At 42.0% G+C, this 19,964-nt stretch overlaps 1 protein-coding gene and 1 long non-coding RNA gene across 3 annotated transcripts in view; both read left to right on the top strand.

The window, feature by feature from the left end:
• Positions 1 to 19,964, top strand: part of wwox (WW domain containing oxidoreductase) — a 404,999-nt gene that overhangs the window by 167,924 nt on the left and 217,111 nt on the right. The gene's annotated exons all lie outside the window — the stretch shown is intronic.
• On the top strand, positions 286 to 18,839 carry LOC117515912. Its single transcript, XR_004562256.1, has 3 exons — positions 286 to 541; positions 11,036 to 11,041; positions 18,828 to 18,839. It is a non-coding gene; the product is annotated as an uncharacterized LOC117515912 (long non-coding RNA).

Raw genomic sequence — 19,964 nt, 5'->3', positions numbered from 1 at the left:
GGACCTGCCAATTCTAGTGTTCTATGGCAAATACCAGGTGCTGACCAGTGAACACAGGACCCACTACACAATGTCAGGACCTCAGGCCACCCTCATGAAGTCTTTTTCTGATTGTTTGGTCAATTTCAAGTCAATTTATTTAGTTTATATCGTGCCAGATCACAACAAAGCTGCCTCAAGGTGCTTCACATAAGTAAGGTCTAACCTTACCAAACCCTAGAGCAAGCACACAGGCGACAGTGGTAGTAAAAAAACGGTCAAAGACATTCACACCAGTGGCCTGCTGGAGTTAATTTTGCAGGGCTGTGCCAGTGCTCATCCTGTTCCTCCTTGCACAAAGGAGCAGATACCGGTCCTGCTGTTGGGTTAAGGACCTTCTTCGGCCCTGTCTAGCTCTCCTAGAGTAACTCCCTGTCTCCTGGAATCTCCTCTATGTTCTTGAGACTGTGTTGAGAGACACACCAAACCTTCTGGCAATGACACATATTGATGTGCTATTCTGGAGGACTTGGACTACCTATGCAACCTCTGTAGGGTCCAGGTACTGCACCATGCTACCAGTAGTGACATTAAATCAGTCATAAAAGATGAGGAGGGAAAAAATGTCAGTGGTCTCCACCTGTAAAACCATTCCTGTTTTGGTTGTTGTGTTATTGTTGCCCCTCTAGTGCACCTGCTGTTAATTTCATTAAAGCCGCTTTCACACCGGGCCAACATAGAGTTGTGTAATGCGGCCTCCTGACTACACCGACTTTATGCAGCCCTACGTGGCAATACACTGAGGAACGCAAAGGGGCCCGTGAAATGGATGCAAAATTTTAAACATGTTAAATTTTTTCACAGACATTTTGCACACATCTGTGCAACACTCCGCTACTGTGTGCAAGTCTGCGTAACACTGGGCTACCGTACACCATGCCTCCGCAATTGTACGCTATCCTATGCCAGTCCGGTGAAAAATCCTTTAAGGTTTTTTATCAGTACATACCTGCATTGCAAGATTTTATTCATCCTGTTGGACTCTGCTGAACTTTGCTGGCACTGAAGCTTCAAATCCACAGAAGAAGGAGAGGTGGGCCAAGCTTCCCCCCTGCGTGGAACACATGCAGCCATTCCTGTGTATTAGATACAACTCTATGCAGGCCCGGTGTGAAAGGGGCCGAGCACCAAAGAAGCTGAAACTGATTAACCACCCCATCTGCTCCTTAAGTGACCAGATCAATATTCCAGACGTTGAGTTGCCTTGATGCTATACTCTGATTAAAAAGGGTTCCTTAATTCTTTGACATATGTATTTATATGTAATCTCTCTCTGTGTGTGTGTGTGTGTGTGTGTGTGTGTGTGTGTGTGTGTGTGTGTGTGTGTGTGTGTGTGTGTGTGTGTGTGTGTGTGTGTCTCATCAAGCCATTATTCTGTATTACATATTTTGCATTCATGCTCTGCCAGGGGTTTCAGCCATCAGTGACTTCGGCAATGTCCAGAACAGTAGAGTTCAGCTGTGCTTTTCACAAGTAAAGGGTATCCCATGATTCTCAGCTCTGGATCTTATGGAATATCAAATCAGAAAAATATTGGACCCATTTTTCTTTGAATAACTCAGAATAGGATGAATGTTCCAACTGATCAGGTCAAGTCTGGGAGAATGCGCTGGTTTCCGTGTTCAACACAGTATTGATCTGCCTTAGGTAAGCAATGGCAACCACCCAGGCAGAGAAAAACAGTCCATCCCTACGTCTCAAAAATAACATCTATCTTCCACAGTCAGATAAAATATGTGTGTCTCCTTGACCCCGTTCAGACTCAGGTTTGCAATCTGGTTTAAGCAGGATAGGGCTGTATCCTGCTTAAACCAGATAGGATTTTTCTGAATCTGAATAGTGCAAATTAACCTTGAATCAGATTCTTTTCATCCCACCTTTGAGAGGTGGGTTGAGCCGGATTTGAGCTGGATTCACTGCAGTCTGAACGCAAATGTGGCTTGAATCCGGCTTGCTCGGGACCATGACATCAAACTACGTCTGTGTACTCAGTGTCTTCTCCAGTAAAGTGCTCAACAAACTTCTTTTTCTGCGGCACCACCGCACAGAAATGAACATACGAGGTCTGTTAGAAAAGTAACGGACCTTTTTATTTTTTTCAAAAACTATATGGATTTGATTCATATGTTTTTACGTCAGCCAAGCTTGAACCTTCGTGCGCATGCGTGAGTTTTTCCACGCCTGTCGGTTGCGTCATTCGCCTGTGGGCAGGCTTTGAGTGAGCACTGCTCCACCCCTCTCGTCGTTGTTTCATTGCGAGGAAATGGTGGAATGATTTGGGCTTTTTTCCATCAGAATTTTTTCAGAAACTGTTAGAGACAGGCAGCTGAAAACCATTCGAAAAATTTATCTGGCTTTCGGTGAAAATTTTACGGGCTTCACAGAGAATAAGGAGTGTTACTACAGCTTTAAGGATGGCCCACAATGGCGCACGGCGCGCTGCACTCCGAGCCACCATCGAGAGGCAGAAACCACCACATCATTTCTAAACGGATGGCTGTGTGGAGCCGGGACTGTCGTGTGCAATTTCTCTGGTTATCACAAGAGCTGGACATCAGCCATTTTCCGGCAGATTTCACTTTTAACAAGAGATTTTGTCATGGAAAACCGCGCGGAGGCTTCGCGCGTCACGACCGATTCGCTGATGAAGCGAGACAAAGGAACAATGTCGACGACGTTCCAATGTCGGCGTCAGAAAATCATCACAACAGAATTTATATCATCTGCAGCGACAGACTGCAGGATGTTGACGTGATCTTAGAGTTAACTTTTGTGAAGTTATACGAGGTCTGTTAGAAAAGTAACGGACCTTTTTATTTTTTGCAAAAACTATATGGATTTGAATCATGTGTGATTGCATCAGCCAAGCTTGAACCTTCGTGCGCATGCGTGAGTTTTTTCACGCCTGTTGGTTGCGTCATTAGCCTGTGAGCACGCCTTGTGGGAGGAGTGGTCCATCCCCCTCGTCGGATTTTCATTGTCAGGAAATTGGCTGATCGACTGCCGCTTTGCTTCATCAAAATTTTTTCAGAAAGTGTGAGAGACAGCCAAGTGGAAACCATTTGGAAAATTCAGATGGCTTTCGTTGAAGATCTTATGGGGATCACACAGATTAAGGACAATTACAACTGGATTAAAAACGGCCCACAGCGGCGGATGGTGCGCCACGCACCGAGCGGCGATCGACAGGCTCAGACGACCAGATCATTTCCAGAGTGAATGCTTTGTTGATCCGGGACATCGTCTGACTACCAGAGAAATGGCAAGACAGCTGGACATAGCACTTTTTCGGCACATTCCACTGTTACAGGAGTTTTTGTAATGGAAAGAGGAGCAGAGAAATTCGCCACGGAGCCGCTCATGGCGCGGGACAAAAGCACCTCCGTGTTGGTCTCACAGGACATGCCCTAACATGCCCAGCGCTTGCACCATTCGGAAGATTCAGACTGCTTTCGGTGGCTTTTCAGTCGTGTGACTATCTGAGAAATTGTGGACGAGCGGGACATGCCACAACATGTCCTGTGAGGCTTCATCATGGCGTTGCTTTTTGTTCTGTGCCCTGCGCCTCCGTCCCGACACGCGAATTCCTCCGCACGTCTTTTCATGCCGAAAAAGTGCTGATGTCAAACTCTTCTGCCATTTCTGTGGTAGTCAGACGATGTCCCGGATCAACAAAGCGTTTACTTTGGAAATGAATGGCACATTCCACTGTTACAGGAGCTTTTTGTCATGAAAAGACGTGCTGAGAAATTCGCACGTCGGGACGGAGGCGCAGGGCACAGAACAAAAAGCAACGCTGTGATGAAGCCTCACAGGACATGTTGTGGCATGTCCAGCTCGTCCACAATTTCTCGGATAGTCACACGACTGAAAAGCCACCGAAAGCAGTCTGAATCTTCCGAATGGTGCAAGAGCTGGGCATGTTAGGGCATGTCCTGTGAGACCAACACGGAGGTGCTTTCGTCCCGTGGCGAATTTCTCCGCTCCTCTTGGATCAACAAACCACTCACTTTGGAAATGATCTGGTCGTTTGAGCCTGTCGATCGCTGCTCGGTGCGCGGCGCGCCATCCGCCGCTGTGGGCCGTCTTTAATCCAGTTGTAATTGTCCTTAATCTGTGTGATCCCCATAAGATCTTCACCGAAAGCCATCTGAATTTTCCAAATGGTTTCCACTTGGCTGTCTCTCACACTTTCTGAAAAAATTTTGATGAGGCAAAGCAGCAGTCGATCAGCCAATTTCCTGACAATGAAAATCCGACGAGGGGGCTGGACCACTCCTCCCACAAGGCGTGCTCACAGGCGAATGACGCAACCGACAGGCGTGAAAAAACTCACGCATGCGCACAAAGGTTCAAGCTTGGCTGATGCAATCACACATGATTCAAATCTATATAGTTTTTGCAAAAAATAAAAAGGTCCGTTACTTTTCTAACAGACCTCATAGATGAATTCCTTTCTGAAATATCACTCAAATTCACATTTACCTGTATGAAGGAATCGACTGTCTGCAGTTAAATATTCCTTGACTTGAATTGGGATGCATGTGTAGGATGAGCTCGGGATGTCAGACTATGTCCGTGCACCCTGCAGTATGTCTTCTCCAGTAAAGCAGTTTCTTTGTGTCACCTTATCGCCACACAGAAACACACACAAACACACATGCTCATTCAGATGTCAGAAAACATCACAGGATCCAGACTGGAAAGTTTGTTGTGTGCAGAGACGTTGTTCCCCGTGCAGTTTTCTCCACTAAATCTGCATTTGCACAAAATAAGAGCTAGATAAAAAAAAAAAAAATCCACATCTGCATGATTTAACATGACATCAAAAGTCCAAAATCTGTACCTGTACATTGAAAGTTGGTTTGACAATCCAGGGGCAGATCCAGGATTTTGTAAAGGGGAGAGGGAGGATGCATTTGTGAATGAATATTTAGGTACCATTTCTTGTATTTTTGTGCATATTTCATCATAAAATACAACCACAGAGAAATTTTTTTTTTATAAACTCTTTTATTCATTTAAAGTTGCATTGTACAGTGTTGAATGTGATTAAAAGGGGGGAGGCGTGCACCCCCTGGATCTGCCCCGCAATCCGCATGTCCATTTCCATTTTTCTTGAAAATGATCATGGATTCTGCCTGAATCATAAGTAGTCGTGTGTTGGCATTAAGCAATCTTATGATTAGTATTTATGGATACACTATGGATTTATTACTCAGAATGGCCATTAGTGACAAGCTGTGGAAAACCAGGTAAATATGAATTTTGTTACAATGTCAAGGAATTAGGCTCGAGTTAAAGAAGTCTCTGGGATAGTGTATCAATTTACTGCTAAATATTCGTTTCCAATTTATTTTCCATGCAATATAGCACAGAAACCAAACTTTCCAGTCTGGTGTAGGATGTGGCTCCATTCTGAACGCAGCCTAGTTGGATGAGCCAGATTTGAAAAACAAGCCTGAACATCATCTGGCTGGAAAGCAGTCCGGATTGAATCTGGCTTTCACTGGATTGCAAACCCCAGTGTGAATGAGTCTTTGTCTCACAGTTTGAAACCTTGTATTTACCTTGGAATACCTATTGAGTCCAGGAGGTTGTCACGGTGAATGAGGATATGCCTTCATTATGTTGTGGTATTGTTTTAACTGTCAAGAATTTTCTTCCATAGTAACCTTTGTCATATTTTGGTAATCCCTTGCATTTCCATAGAGACTACAACATTGTTGTGTAGGTTGTAACATCACCTGGAGATTTTCCAAATGCGGTGTACTAGTGCTAAAGTTGTACTACTGCCATTCTACTGTGTCTATAGTTATACCGTGGTTGTTGCCCAGCAAATTACCTCTAGATCACATTTGTCGGAAACTGTTCTTCACATACCATTTTGTCAGTTACAGACAATGACTTTCTCAGTGACTTTTTGGGGTGCATATTCATGAACGTGAGAATGGGAAATTAGGTCTTACAATGTTCCAAGTCAATATAAGACACAAAATACTGATTGAAGGTTAGAATTTCCAGTGGATGACTCAGCTGCATATGGGTTTGTTGCTCCTTGGCAATGCACATTTTTTGTTGCAGTCTGCAACCCAACAAACAAAGCATAGAGTGTTTTTATATTTTTTGCAGCCAGTTGCACAATGTCACTTGCATTTTTTTTTCAGAACTGTTTCTGGAGCTAAATATTTTTATTTCTGTAGACTTGATGTAAAACAGTTCCTGAAAAGGTTCTTAGTTCGTGAATGCTCCTATAGAGTACTACCGTAGACCATCACACTGTTGAACAATTTAACCTGCCATAAAACTCACTAATTCATATACCTCATGTACAACTTCAGTCTGTTTGTCTGTTTCTCCTTTGCACACATTTTTATTGCATGTTTTACTTGCACATTTTTATTTGCACATTTTTTATTATGAATTATTTAGTGTATATTTATAGATGTTTGTACGGGGAGAATACAGTTCAACCGGAGTCAAATTCCTTGTCTTCTTTGGACATACTTCGTAGTCACTGAGACTTGTGTGAGTTGTGACTAGAAACAAAAGGCTTTGATTTAGCTCACTGTATTTCATAATCCAGTCAATCAGACTGAAGCAGCCTGGTTCTTTGTGTCCTCACCTAAGCACCCATACATATTTAGTCACACTTAAAGCACCTCCTGAATGCATGTGGAGCAGCTCGTTCCAGTCGTGCCCCCCGACAGTTAGACCACTCTACGCGTTATTGATTGTGTTGCTGTTGCATGTTGCGCTCAATCATGTGTTCCATGCGTCCAGCATTGTCCTCTCCCACCTGGGCCATTACATTAAGCTAATGCATTCAACCATTGATTAATCATTACACTCAGATCCAGCCAGCCAATCGCCTACCTGGTTTGGCTCTGTTTGACCTGTGAACCCTAGCTCTCACGTCATCTACCCAACTCTAACATGTTAAACACACATACGTCTCACAGCTCTGTCCATGATATGCATCGCTTTGTGGCACAGGTTCAGTCGGGTTCATGATATTCAATACTGATAGTGTTTCCTAATCACATGCAACAGAGAGCTATATATTGTATCATTGAACATGGAACTGGTGTTCCTGCTATTGATCTTAAAATTTGCACTGAATGAGCTGTTTGGTGGCAGAGCATCAGATCTCAGAACTTTTTAAGATTAAAAAACGTGTGTCTCTGTTGCCTCTTTATGACCATCCGCTATCAAGAATATCCAGCCGTGGGCACAGGTAACCCAAAAGTTAGCTTCGATAACTGCTTATCCGCTATCTGAAAAGTTCATTGTAATTACGCTGAACCAATAAACCACTAAAGCATTTAGCTGAAGTTACCACTAAATGCTAGCTGCCAGCTTTTATTATGAATTTCTAAATTATGTTAAAGCATACAGTGCATCCAGAAAGTATTCACAGCACTCCACTTTTTTCACATTTTGTCATGTTACAGCCTTATTCCAAAGTGGAGTAAATACATTTTTTCCCCTCAAAATTCTACTCATAACACCACATAATGACATCAGGAAAAAGTTTTTATTGGCAAATTTCTTAAAAATAAAAAAAACTCAATCACACATACATAAGTATTCACACCCTTTGCTCAGTACTTTTTGATACACCTTTGGCAGCAATTACAGCCTCAGGTCTTCTTGAATATAATGCCACAAGCTTGGTACACCTATTTTTTGGTCAGGTTTGCCCAGTCCTCTTTGCAGCACCTCTTAAGCTCCATCAGTTTGGATGGGGAGCATCGGTGCACATTTTCAGATCTCTCCAGGGATGTACAGTCAGATTCAGGTCTGTGCTCTGGCTGGGCTACTCAAGGACATTCACAGAGTTGTCCTGAAGCCACTCCTTTGATGTCTTGGCTGTGTGCTTAGGGTCATTGTCCTGCTGAAAGATGAACCATCACCCCATCTAAGGTCATTCATCTTTCCGTCAATCCTGACTAGTCTCCCAGTTCCTGCCACTGAAAAACATCCTCACAGTATGATGCTGCCACCACCATGTTTCACTGTAGGGATGGTGCCTGGTTTCCACCAAACATGAAGCCAAGCATTCATGCCAAAGAGTTTAATCTTTGTCTCATCAGACTAGATAATTTTGTTTCTCGTGGTCTGAGAGTCCTTCAGGTGCCTTTTGGCAAACTCCAGGTGGCCTGCCTTGTGCCTTTTACTAAGGAGTGGCTTCTGTCTGGCCACTCTGCCATACAGTCCTGATTGGTGGATTGCTGCAGAGATGGTTGTTCTGGAAGGTTCTCCTCTCTAAACAGAGGAATGCTGGAGCTCTGACAGCCCGACCACTGAGTTCTTGGTCACCTCCCTGACTAAGGCTCTTGTCCCCCGATCGCTCAGTTTAGACTTTTTCACATTGTCTTTATGGGTGGGGTATTGTGTGTAGAATTTTGAGGAAAAAAAATTTAATCCATTTTGGAATAAGGTTGTAACATAACAAAATGTGGAAAAAGTGAAGCGCTGTGAATACTTTCTGGATGCACCGTAAACATGGCGGTTCCCAAAAAGGTTTAGTGTGGCAAGATCAGATGATGATCAAGATGTACATAAATAATCAAAGAAAAAAATGTAACTGAAGTTTGCATTCAGCATAGTTTATTTACAGTACAGAAAGTATTAAAGGAATAAGAAATATTAAGAAAGAAAAATGCACATGTAAAATGATTTAAGTCTGATTAATGCATTTACTCTATCTTGACCTTCTGCTCCTCCATCTCCTCGAGCTGATGCTGTCACTTTTGCACCATGTGTCAGTTTTGCTTGCAGATTAGTGTATGAGATTTTACAGGAACAAACGTATCATTTTAAGGTTCCACATATTTGACTGTTACACTTTATTCTAAAAAAGTAAGCTGACTTAATGTTAGTGGGACTAAATTTAATGGAAGCTAATTGGCCGGCTAATTATTTTCAAAGTTAGTTGAAAATGATCTACAAACCAAAAAGCTAACTTTGCTAATTTGTCGTTAGCTGATTAGCTTAACTGTGCACAACTGTGCGTGTGGGAATATATTTCACCTCAACACTCAGTCTGCTGTCTGTGTTTGCCTACCCTCTTGCTCCATAATTCCCTTATTTGCTCTTTGCTTTCTTCTCCTTGTCTAAACAGTATCGAGTGTGTTTGTGAGAAATAGCCATTTTAGGGACAGGCCCATTGACGTGCGCTTGTGCATCGTGCAAGCCTGAGTGATTGGAGATAGATGTCCGTATTCAATACGTGCCGGCTACTCCATGGCTCTGCATTAAATTTGTATTGAATAGGAAATTAATGATTGAATAATTTTATTGACACTTCTGGTATTGAACTTATAAACAGAATGTTCTTTTGAAGCATTGTGTGAGAGTTGCACCCTGGGGGAAGGGCGTGGTTGTGGCTGTACTTAAGAAAGAATAAGTCCATGTTAAGTCCACAGCATTCCAGATAAGAGTGAACGGATCGATGGGCACCCGGCGTTTGAGACACACTTTAATTGTATTATTTTCTTTCAGATTTCTGGCCCGCTATATCCATCTCAACACACCACTGACAGATTTGATATGTATTGCTCCCGTTGTCATGAAGACAGATTTGAATTTATTGAGCAGTTTCAAAAAGGAATTTGTTCTGCTTTTATTAGTACACCCATATGGACCGTAAGGGGGTTGTACTTATAGCGTCATGTTTGACACCGGGACATTTTTATTCGATATTTTTCTCAATGCACGATGCCTTTTTGTGTACGTTGAGTCAATCCTATTCCACTGGCAGCTGGAATAAAAAAAAAAAAGCTGACAACTTTCTCGAAGTGGAGATATTCTGTTTCTCTCAGCGTGAGTCGGCTGTGAACAGATCAAAGAGATGAGAGATGGCAATACTCTGAGTGCAAGAAACTTGTTTAATTAAAATGAGATGATGAAGTGTGTGTGGTGGTGGGGGGGGGGGGGGGGGGCAGAGGGATGTTCTTTGATGCACGTTCCGGATGCACCGTGTACGTTATGCAGTTATTACACTTGATTTTGTTTAAGAGGTTTCAGCAGAGGGCGGGACAGTAGGAGGTGTCGCAGACGCAGGGAAGGAGAGAAGGCAGGAGTGAGCTTGATGAAGTTTCTGATTATCCCACCTCCTCTGGCACCGGGAAGAATTACTGAATGCCATTTGGGTCAGTGCTCTTTATGGAACTACATTATGAAATACATCTCTCCCACTCTTTCTTTCTCTTTTTCCATCTCTCCTTCTCTGGTGTCGCTCCCTTTCACCCCCCTCCTTCTCTAATTGGAGACGCAATAAAGGTGCGTGGGGTCAGTGGTTCTTCAAGGTGAGGCCGCATGTGCGCCTCACTCAAACGCTCTCCTGCAGACACATGTGTAAGTGACGCACCACTTCCTGCCAGCCGTCCTGATCCCAGACCACAAGCCAAAAGCTGGAGTCTGTAAGGACACCCCCCCACCACCACCATCACCACCACCACAACCACCACCATGAAAAAGCTCCAAGCACTCACTTGTTATTGAACTTTGATGAAACTTGACACTGACTGCCATATATTCCAGCGTAAATTCTGCTGTGTGCCCTTGTGCCAGCCTGGTAAGCCAGAGGGCACGCTGTGGGTGAGTCAGAGACGGAGGTCTGCCAGCAGGAGAGGCCGTGCCAAGGCCTCCAGAGGGAGGAATGTGGGAGGACTCGAATGGAGCAGTGGGGTAGGAAGAAGAATTTGGAGTCAAAGGATGGAGGCGTAGATGAGAAGAAACAAGATTAAGGCGTGTGGTGTAAGATGAAGAGAATATACAGGCTGTTGTAAATTACTATATGTTAATTTGCCTGTTTTGTTTATTTGTGTCTTGAGATTTCACATATAGTTGCAAAGCCTCTTGCGCAAGTTCACAATGAAGTACAAGGTCTTTGTCTGCGACACTAGCCTAGTACCATTTTAGACCAGTAGGGGTCATTGTAGTTCAACTGACTGAGCGAGGAACGCTGAGGGTCGACTCTCCGGGACAGGAGGCTGTGGTTCATTTACACTTGAGTCACTGCTCAAGAACACAATTCAAGGCTTTTTTGTCACATATATGGAGCAAAACTAAGTATTTATTTAAAGAATTACCTCTTTTTGCTGAGAGTGTTGCAGCTGGTGACCTCACCACGAGGCGTACAGTCATTTAGTTTTGCAAATTTTAACACTCAGATACACTTGCACTGGTCTCGTAGCACCACATTACCAGCCCCTGTGTTGCTTTGTAATGTTTCAACAGAATTGCAAAAGTGGAAGGAGAGTTAGAAAATGTATTTAGCTGGTGGAGTAAAAAAAACTCTGACACCCCAACCTCTGTTTCACCTGCTGGTTGAGACTAATTGATTTAACATGCGGGCTGGTAATTTAACGTCCTGGATGAAGAGGGCTTTGCAAAGTCTTTGCTACAAAGGTATTGTTCGAGACGCTATTGTGAAGGAAATAATTGCAATCTGTTCCTTTTAAATGGCTTTCTCGCTCACCACAGTCGTTGGAATGCTCCTTCTTTTTTGCTTTTTTCTTCCCGCACCTCTCACTCTGTTTGTGTGTCTTTGCTCCATGCAGTCAGAGTGCACGCATCTCTGCCTATAGTGAATTTTGAGCCTTTTTGACTGGATGTCCAACTTTGGTGTTACATTTTGTGCCAGAATATTGAATGTTTTTTGTGGGTCATTTATTGAAATTTTAAAAAAGGAACTATCCTGCTTAAATACTCTTATTTTCCACCTGTAATTTGCGTATACATTCTTGCCTGCCACAACTGCCATTGACCTCCAGTAGATGAATATTAGATGAAGCAGCAGCCAATATGGGAATAGCTGAGTTCAGGACAGCAACGATTTTAATGGCAGCGAACAGCCATTAACAGTATATCTGAAAATAGACGGAGGATTTTCCATAGATCATTAATGACGGGAAATCTATCCCTCTTTCCCTTTCTCCATCTATCGATATATATCTCTTTCTACATCCACTTCCATTTTTCTACCTTAACTGTATTTCACCAGTGTCATTTTTTATTTGTGCACAGCATATTTCAGCTTCAGCTTGTTGCTCTTGTCCACATACAGACTTTTATCAGAGAGAGAGAGAGACCTTGTGGGACTTGCATTTAAAATGCACCAGATATTTGAATAGAGCCCGCTAATGTCTGTTTAGTATATAATCCACGTCCCCTCCTCCCATATTCCTTGTTATTCTAGTTTAGTGCTGTAATCAAGCAGGGCTTGCCAATAAAGTTTATTGTACGGAGCTAAGTGTCAATATTGCACACACACCCGGGGCAGAGAGGTCCCTTTAATTAGAATCGGAGAGGGAGTCGGCTTGTGTCTGTGTGCGTGTGTGGATTTGAATTTCTTTGTGGATTTTAACCTTCACAGACTATAAATGCCATTTGGTATTAACCACGGGCCTGTCCTTTTTAAAAGTGACAGTGTGCATATGAATTAAAAAAATAAATAAATATTGCAAGCCAGTATCACAAATTTCAGTGCTTTTGTGAAGAATTCAATTTCAGTGTTACACGACTATTGAGCTGACGTTTTGAATGTGTGTTGAGTTTAAACAAACAATAATCCCCTGCTATATGAAGTATTGATTGGATCTGCTCCCCCTCCATGTGCCTTATATTAAATGTACAATTGTAAAGGTCTTTATGATGATGGCAGACACTGATGACTGAAAACGTTCACACAGACAGTAAGAGCACCACGTGAAAATGACCACTCTCGTATTTACATCTGGACCACAGCCAATTGAGGATGTGTCTCTTAAAGGTGTAGTGTCCCTTTAGATATTTCAGAAAATTGATAAAGTTCCTTTGTGTTGAAATCTAGTTATTATAAAGTACTTTTATTTCTGTGGTATGTTGCATTGTTAAAGCTCATTTTTATTGCTGGTAAAGTATTTATTTGAGGGGAGTCCATGGCAAATATAGTAAGTTAGTGTCGTGATGTGTATTAAGACCAGAACAAACAGACTCAAAAACAGTTTCTTTCCCAAAGCGGTAGCCATCCACAATTCCCACATGCACAGACAATAATGTGTAATATTCCATCTCATAATGTGCAATATTTATAATGTTTAACAATGTATATAATAACATACTTATTCTGCAATGTACATACCACCCAGGATCGTGCACTTTACCTTCTAATGTTTACATCATATATATATTTTTTGATATTTATTATTGGATATTGCTGCTTTTCTTTTTTACTTGCCTGCACTGATTTTGGAGTTGGCGCTTAATCTTGTTGTACATTGTATAATGACAATAAAAGGCATTCGATTCGATTTGAGATTTTGCAAAAGGCATGAAAGAGGAGGAAATACATGTGCAAGGTGTTCAAAGTGTGTGGTGCATTTGATGGAAAATGGGAACTCACAAGTTACAAGTAGGAAAAATAAATCTGTGATAAAGCATTCATCTCCCGACTCATTTGGGCAAACTAAGTACCATAATTTCTGGACTATAAGCCGCTACTTTTTTGACATGCTTTGAACACTGTGGCTTTTACAATGATGCAGCTAATTTATGGATTTTTACAGGCTTTTCATAAGTTGAAATATGTCAGTTGATGCTGTCATTTGATTTCTCGAAAGCTGCGCTCCTCATGTGGTGTAAATTCACACACAGTGTAAATATAAGGTCTTACCCGTTCATTTTAGTGAAGAAATGTCCCTCTCTGGCATTTTGTGCCCGAGTTACACCGTCAGATCAGTTGGCAGAGCGGAGCCTTCTCCCCCCACACTTCCAAACCGGTTCTCTGTCTTGGCGCAACAAGTTGTAAAAAGTCACAGCGCCTCAATAACGTCTCATTTACCACAGACTCCATCCGATCCTGCCTGCACGCGATGAAAGTTAGAAAAATAAAAACTTTAAATTACTCAGTTCTTTTGTGGAGCAGAGACACCATACACGCACGCTGGATGACGTGCGTGTCAGTATTTACGTGTAGGTGTGGTCTTGGGCTCCATATAACGCTGAGTGACATTCACCATTTTTTTAATTTCCTTTAAAAAAAAATAAAAAATACAATTTATTGACCTGGCAAGTAACTGAGAAAATAGTTCATCAATTAATTATTTGATTAGGAAAATAATCATTAGTTGCAGCACCAAACTATAGTTGATGTTCACCTTGACAACAGATTTGGCAGAGTTGTCCGAGTGTTGTCTTACTCATCCAGGAGCTATCCAACGTAACCTTTGTGATTTTTATCTGGAGTTCTTCTCAGTGAGATTGCTGGTGGCCTGTGATGATTAGCCGTGTTTGTCACGAACTTTTTGTTTCTCTTCTACATCGTTTTTTTCCCTTTGTGTGTTTCAGTCACATTTCTTCAGCTCCATGATGCTCACACTACCATATGAAAATTCAGTAAGGTATCAATCAATCAATCAATTTTTTTTTATATAGCGCCAAATCACAACAAACAGTTGCCCCAAGGCGCTTTATATTGTAAGGCAAGGCCATACAATAATTATGTAAAACCCCAATGGTCAAAACGACCCCCTGTGAGCAAGCACTTGGCTACAGTGGGAAGGAAAAACTCCCTTTTAACAGGAAGAAACCTCCAGCAGAACCAGGCTCAGGGAGGGGCAGTCTTCTGCTGGGACTGGTTGGGGCTGAGGGAGAGAACCAGGAAAAAGACATGCTGTGGAGGGGAGCAGAGATCGATCACTAATGATTAAATGCAGAGTGGTGCATACAGAGCAAAAAGAGAAAGAAACAGTGCATCATGGGAACCCCCCAGCAGTCTACGTCTATAGCAGCATAACTAAGGGATGGTTCAGGGTCACCTGATCCAGCCCTAACTATAAGCTTTAGCAAAAAGGAAAGTTTTAAGCTTAATCTTAAAAGTAGAGAGGGTGTCTGTTAGAGAGGTAGAGAGGTATATCTTCTTTATACATTCCAAATCTAAGGTGGATCTCTACTAGTGTGTACTAAGGTACTCCTAAATATAAAAAAAGAGAGGAAGAAAGAATAAGTGACAGAGCCACTATATGTCATGTAGCAAGCCATTTCACCCTCAAGAAACATGCTGGGAAACAGTTTCTCCAGTTTGTCATGATGTGTTGTTGCTCTATTGACTCACTTGGGTCAAAATCCTGAATTGCTTCCAGTCAAGCTGAATTTTTATCATATTCACAATATCAGAATGGGAATCTTTTATTTGAACATGTAAGAACAAATTCTAGTGGTGCTGAAGAAAATTCTTTTCTTCATTTAAATGGTACCCAAAAAAAAGTTTACATTCCTCAGCAGTCATTTACATCTGTGAACACAACTTTTCATTGTTCTCTTGCACTCAATCTTGCTTTTCTCTTTCCTATTTTCCTATTAGACCACTTACAAACAGCCCGGTTAATGTGTAGAATCACATTACTGATATGAATTCTCAGATAAAAGACAATTTGAGCTCAGGCAAAATTGAAAACGCCACCCACTCCTAAACGCAGTGTCCTGCGGTGGTGAGGGGCGGGCTCCCAGCTTCAATCAAACAGTAAAACACAAAACCATTTCCCATTACAATGCAAAGAGATTAAAGTCAGATTAAACACACTGTAGAGACGGGGGGAGCCGGGGCCAACGGCAGCCACCGATAGCTATGTGCTTTGACGTGGAGAGGAGAGGGGAAGGAGGAGAGAGAGCGAGAGAGAGAGAGAGAGGATGACAGGAGGGAAGGAGAGAAGGCAGGATGGAAGAAGGGAGGAGAGGGGTAAAGGCACGATTGGAGTGAGGGAGAGCAGATGGAGGAGTAATTTGCGTGGGATGTGGTAGATGGGGAAAACATGGCTGTGTGTCAGGGCTGAGCGATGCCTCCCATTCTGAAAGAAATCAATTTAGGGCAGGACGGGGACGGCGTGCATACAATAATTGAATATTACTGCTTACTATCTCCTTCACATGCAGCTGTATGGAGGAGTGAATCAGGCTCTGGAACGGGAGATAGGGGTTAGGGCAAAATATTCAAGAGGTGCAAGTGCTGTTCAGATAATAAGTTGATACTTTAAATAAGTTAGTACATGATTGTGAAGTGGAACTGTGTGTGTGTCTGCGTGTGCGTGTGTGCGCATGCTATCAGATTCACTGCCCGCTCATCTGCCTCTGCACGTCTGTCTGTGTCGGTCTGGACCCTGACCTCTCAGACCTGTCAATTCTGTCTGGGCCACATGGCATGATCAATAATAACAACTGTTAATCAATGAGCTTTTAAATAAACATTAACCCTGCTTACAAGGTGAGCCTCATTTATTAGTTGACATAAGGGTAAGTAACACAATCACCTGGTTGTAAGATCAGATGTGTCTTGTTTGTCTGAGTAATATAGTCAGATTGTGCAAAAATCTTTTTTTTCTTGACTTTTTGAAAATTTAATTTCTAAAGTTTTCAAAGTGTCAGTATTCCAAGGCTTTGCTTGTAGAAATTCTCCTGCTATCAGCAATATTAGTTTTTCTGGAAAACTGGATTATGGAGGCTGTACTTATGGTATGGCGTGGTGTCTTTGGGAAATTTAGTGTGAAAAGAGGACATTCTGGGGTTAGCTTGAAGGGGAAATTAGTGTTTGCATTTCTGTTGACAGATTGGCAGCATGTTAAACTGAAGAACACAATAGCTCAAGATTTGTTTGCAACAATTTCCAATGGTTACTCAAATAAAACCAGATAACCATCAGTCTTACTGAAAATCTTGCAAATGTCAGATCTGCATTGCGTCATTGCACAGGTGAGAAGGTCATGTGATGTCTTACTCAAAGTCTGCTGACTCTGTATGAATTTTAAAATCCTGAGAAAATAGCAGTAGGACTAGGCTGATACTCTTATCTACCGATACAATACATATCACGATACTTGATGACAATTTGATATGTATCGCCCTTCTTATACACCAGATATTCGCACTCACTGGACAAGAGCAAAAGTCTCAATGCTTTTGTATGGTTTTGCATGTAATAAACACCATATATACCAGATTATGTATAACTTGATTTTTGCTCTCATCGGATAGATCATCCCGTTCGATCGCAGTGTATTCCCATTAAAAACTCCTTGCATATACCGGGCAGAGCAGCCTTGATGTGCCCAGTAACCGAGGTATAAAATGAAGTTCAGCACTGACACTCACCGATTTGAGGAAAGTGAGTACCCTATTTCCGTGATTAAAAGCCGTTTATTTTTTCAAATTGTGCTCAGACCCAGCACCTAAACGAGGCAGGTGATTATTAACAAAATACTGCATTCACTGTAATATGATTTTAAGTTTCACACATATTCCTAGGTGTGATGAACCAAAGACAGCTGCTTTACATCAGAGCCCTCTGCGTGGCTGTAAAACTGTGCACCTGCTTTAAGGACGGAGAGAGATCGCAAAGGCTGTAATGTGTCACTGTTAAGTTTTCACTCCTTCCTCTCCTGTCACATTTTATTTTAATAGTTTTTGCAGTGCGCACAGCAATTACATATCAATCAACTTCAATCAACTTTTTTCTTATATAGCGCCAAATCACAACAAACAGTTGCCCCAAGGCGCTCCATATTGTAAGGCAAGGCCATACAATAATTATGAAAAACCCCAACGGTCAAAACGACCCCCTATGAGCAAGCACTTGGCAACAGTGGGAAGGAAAAACTCCCTTTTAACAGGAAGAAACCTCCAGCAGAACCAGGCTCAGGGAGGGGCAGTCTTCTGCTGAGACTGGTTGGGGCTGAGGGAAAAAACCAGGAAAAAGACATGCCGTGAAGGGGGGCAGAGATCGATCACTAATGATTAAATGCAGAGTGATGCATACGGAGCAAAAAGAGAAAGAAACAGTGCATCATGGGAACCCCCCACAATCTACGTCTAAAGCAGCATAACCAAGGGATGGTCCAGGGTCACCTGATCCAGCCCTAACTATAAGCCTTAGCGAAAAGGAAAGTTTTAAGCCTAATCTTAAAAGTAGAGAGGGTATCTGTCTCCCTGATCTGAATTGGGAGCTGGTTCCACAGGAGAGGAGCCTGAAAGCTGAAGGCTCTGCCTCCCATTCTACTCTTACAAACCCTAGGAACTACAAGTAAGCCCGCAGTCTGAGAGCGAAGCGCTCTAATGGGATAATATGGTACTACGAGGTCCCTAAGATAAGATGGGACCTGATTATTCAAAACCTTATAAGTAAGAAGAAGAATTTTAAATTCTATTCTAGAATTAACAGGAAGCCAATGAAGAGAGGCCAACACGGGTGAGATATGCTCTCTCCTGCCAGTCCCCGTCAGTACTCTAGCTGCAGCATTCTGAACCAACTGAAGGCTTTTTAGGGAACTTTTAGGACAACCTGATAATAATGAATTACAATAGTCCAGCCTAGAGGAAATAAATGCATGAATTAGTTTTTCAGCATCACTCTGAGACAAGACCTTTCTGATTTTAGAGATATTGCGTAAATGCAAAAAGGCAGTCCTACATATTTGTTTAATATGCGCCTTGAATGACATATCCTGATCAAAAATGACTCCAAGATTTCTCACAGTATTACTAGAGATCAGGGAAATGCCATCCAGAGTAACGATCTGGTTAGACACCATGCTTCTAAGATTTGTGGGGCCAAGTACAATAACTTCAGTTTTATCTGAGTTTAAAAGCAGGAAATTAGAGGTCATCCATGTCTTTATGTCTGTAAGACAATCCTGCAGTTTAGCTAATTGGTGTGTATCCTCTGGCTTCATGGATAGATAAAGCTGGGTATCATCTGCGTAACAATGAAAATTTAAGCAATACCGTCTAATAATACTGCCTAAGGGAAGCATGTATAAAGTGAATAAAATTGGTCCTAGCACAGAACCTTGTGGAACTCCATAATTAACTTTAGTCTGTGAAGAAGATTCCCCATTTACATGAACAAACTGTAATCTATTAGACAAATATGATTCAAACCACCGCAGCGCAGTGCCTTTAATACCTATGACATGCTCTAATCTCTGTAATAAAATTTTATGGTCAACAGTATCAAAAGCAGCACTGAGGTCCAACAGAACAAGCACAGAGATAAGTCCACTGTCCGAAGCCATAAGAAGATCATTTGTAACCTTCACTAATGCTGTTTCTGTACTATGATGAATTCTAAAACCTGACTGAAACTCTTCAAATAGACCATTCCTCTGCAGGTGATCAGTTAACTGTTTTACAACTACCCTCTCAAGAATCTTTGAGAGAAAAGGAAGGTTGGAAATTGGCCTATAATTAGCTAAGATAGCTGGATCAAGTGATGGCTTTTTAAGTAATGGTTTAATTACTGCCACCTTAAAGGCCTGTGGTACATAACCAACTAACAAAGATAGATTGATCATATTTAAGATTGAAGCATTAAATAATGGTAGGACTTCCTTGAGCAGCCTGGCAGGAATGGGGTCCAATAAACATGCCGATGGTTTGGACGAAGCAACCAATGAAAATAACTCAGACAGAACAACCGGAGAGAAAGAGTCTAACCAAATACCGGCATCACTGAAAGCAGCCAAAGATAACGATACATCTTTGGGATGGTTATGAGTAATTTTTTCTCTAATAGTCAAAATTTTGTTAGCAAAGAAAGTCATGAAGTCATTACTAGTTAAAGTTAATGGAATACTCAGCTCAATAGAGCTCTGACTCTTTGTCAGCCTAGCTACAGTGCTGAAAAGAAACCTAAGGTTATTCTTATTTTCTTCAATTAGTGATGAGTAGAAAGATGTCCTAGCTTTACGGAGGGCTTTTTTATAGAGCAACAAACTCTTTTTCCAGGCTAAGTGAAGATCTTCTAAGTTAGTGAGACGCCATTTCCTCTCCAACTTACGGGTTATCTGCTTTAAGCTACGAGTTTGTGAGTTATACCACGGAGTCAGACACTTCTGATTTAAAGCTCTCTTTTTCAGAGGAGCTACAGCATCCAAAGTTGTCTTCAA

This window comes from Thalassophryne amazonica, chromosome 8 (assembly GCF_902500255.1).
Source record: "Thalassophryne amazonica chromosome 8, fThaAma1.1, whole genome shotgun sequence".
Lineage (NCBI taxonomy): Eukaryota > Metazoa > Chordata > Actinopteri > Batrachoidiformes > Batrachoididae > Thalassophryne > Thalassophryne amazonica.
Note: the sequence above shows the minus strand (reverse complement) of the source record. Positions and strands in the feature narration are given on the sequence as shown.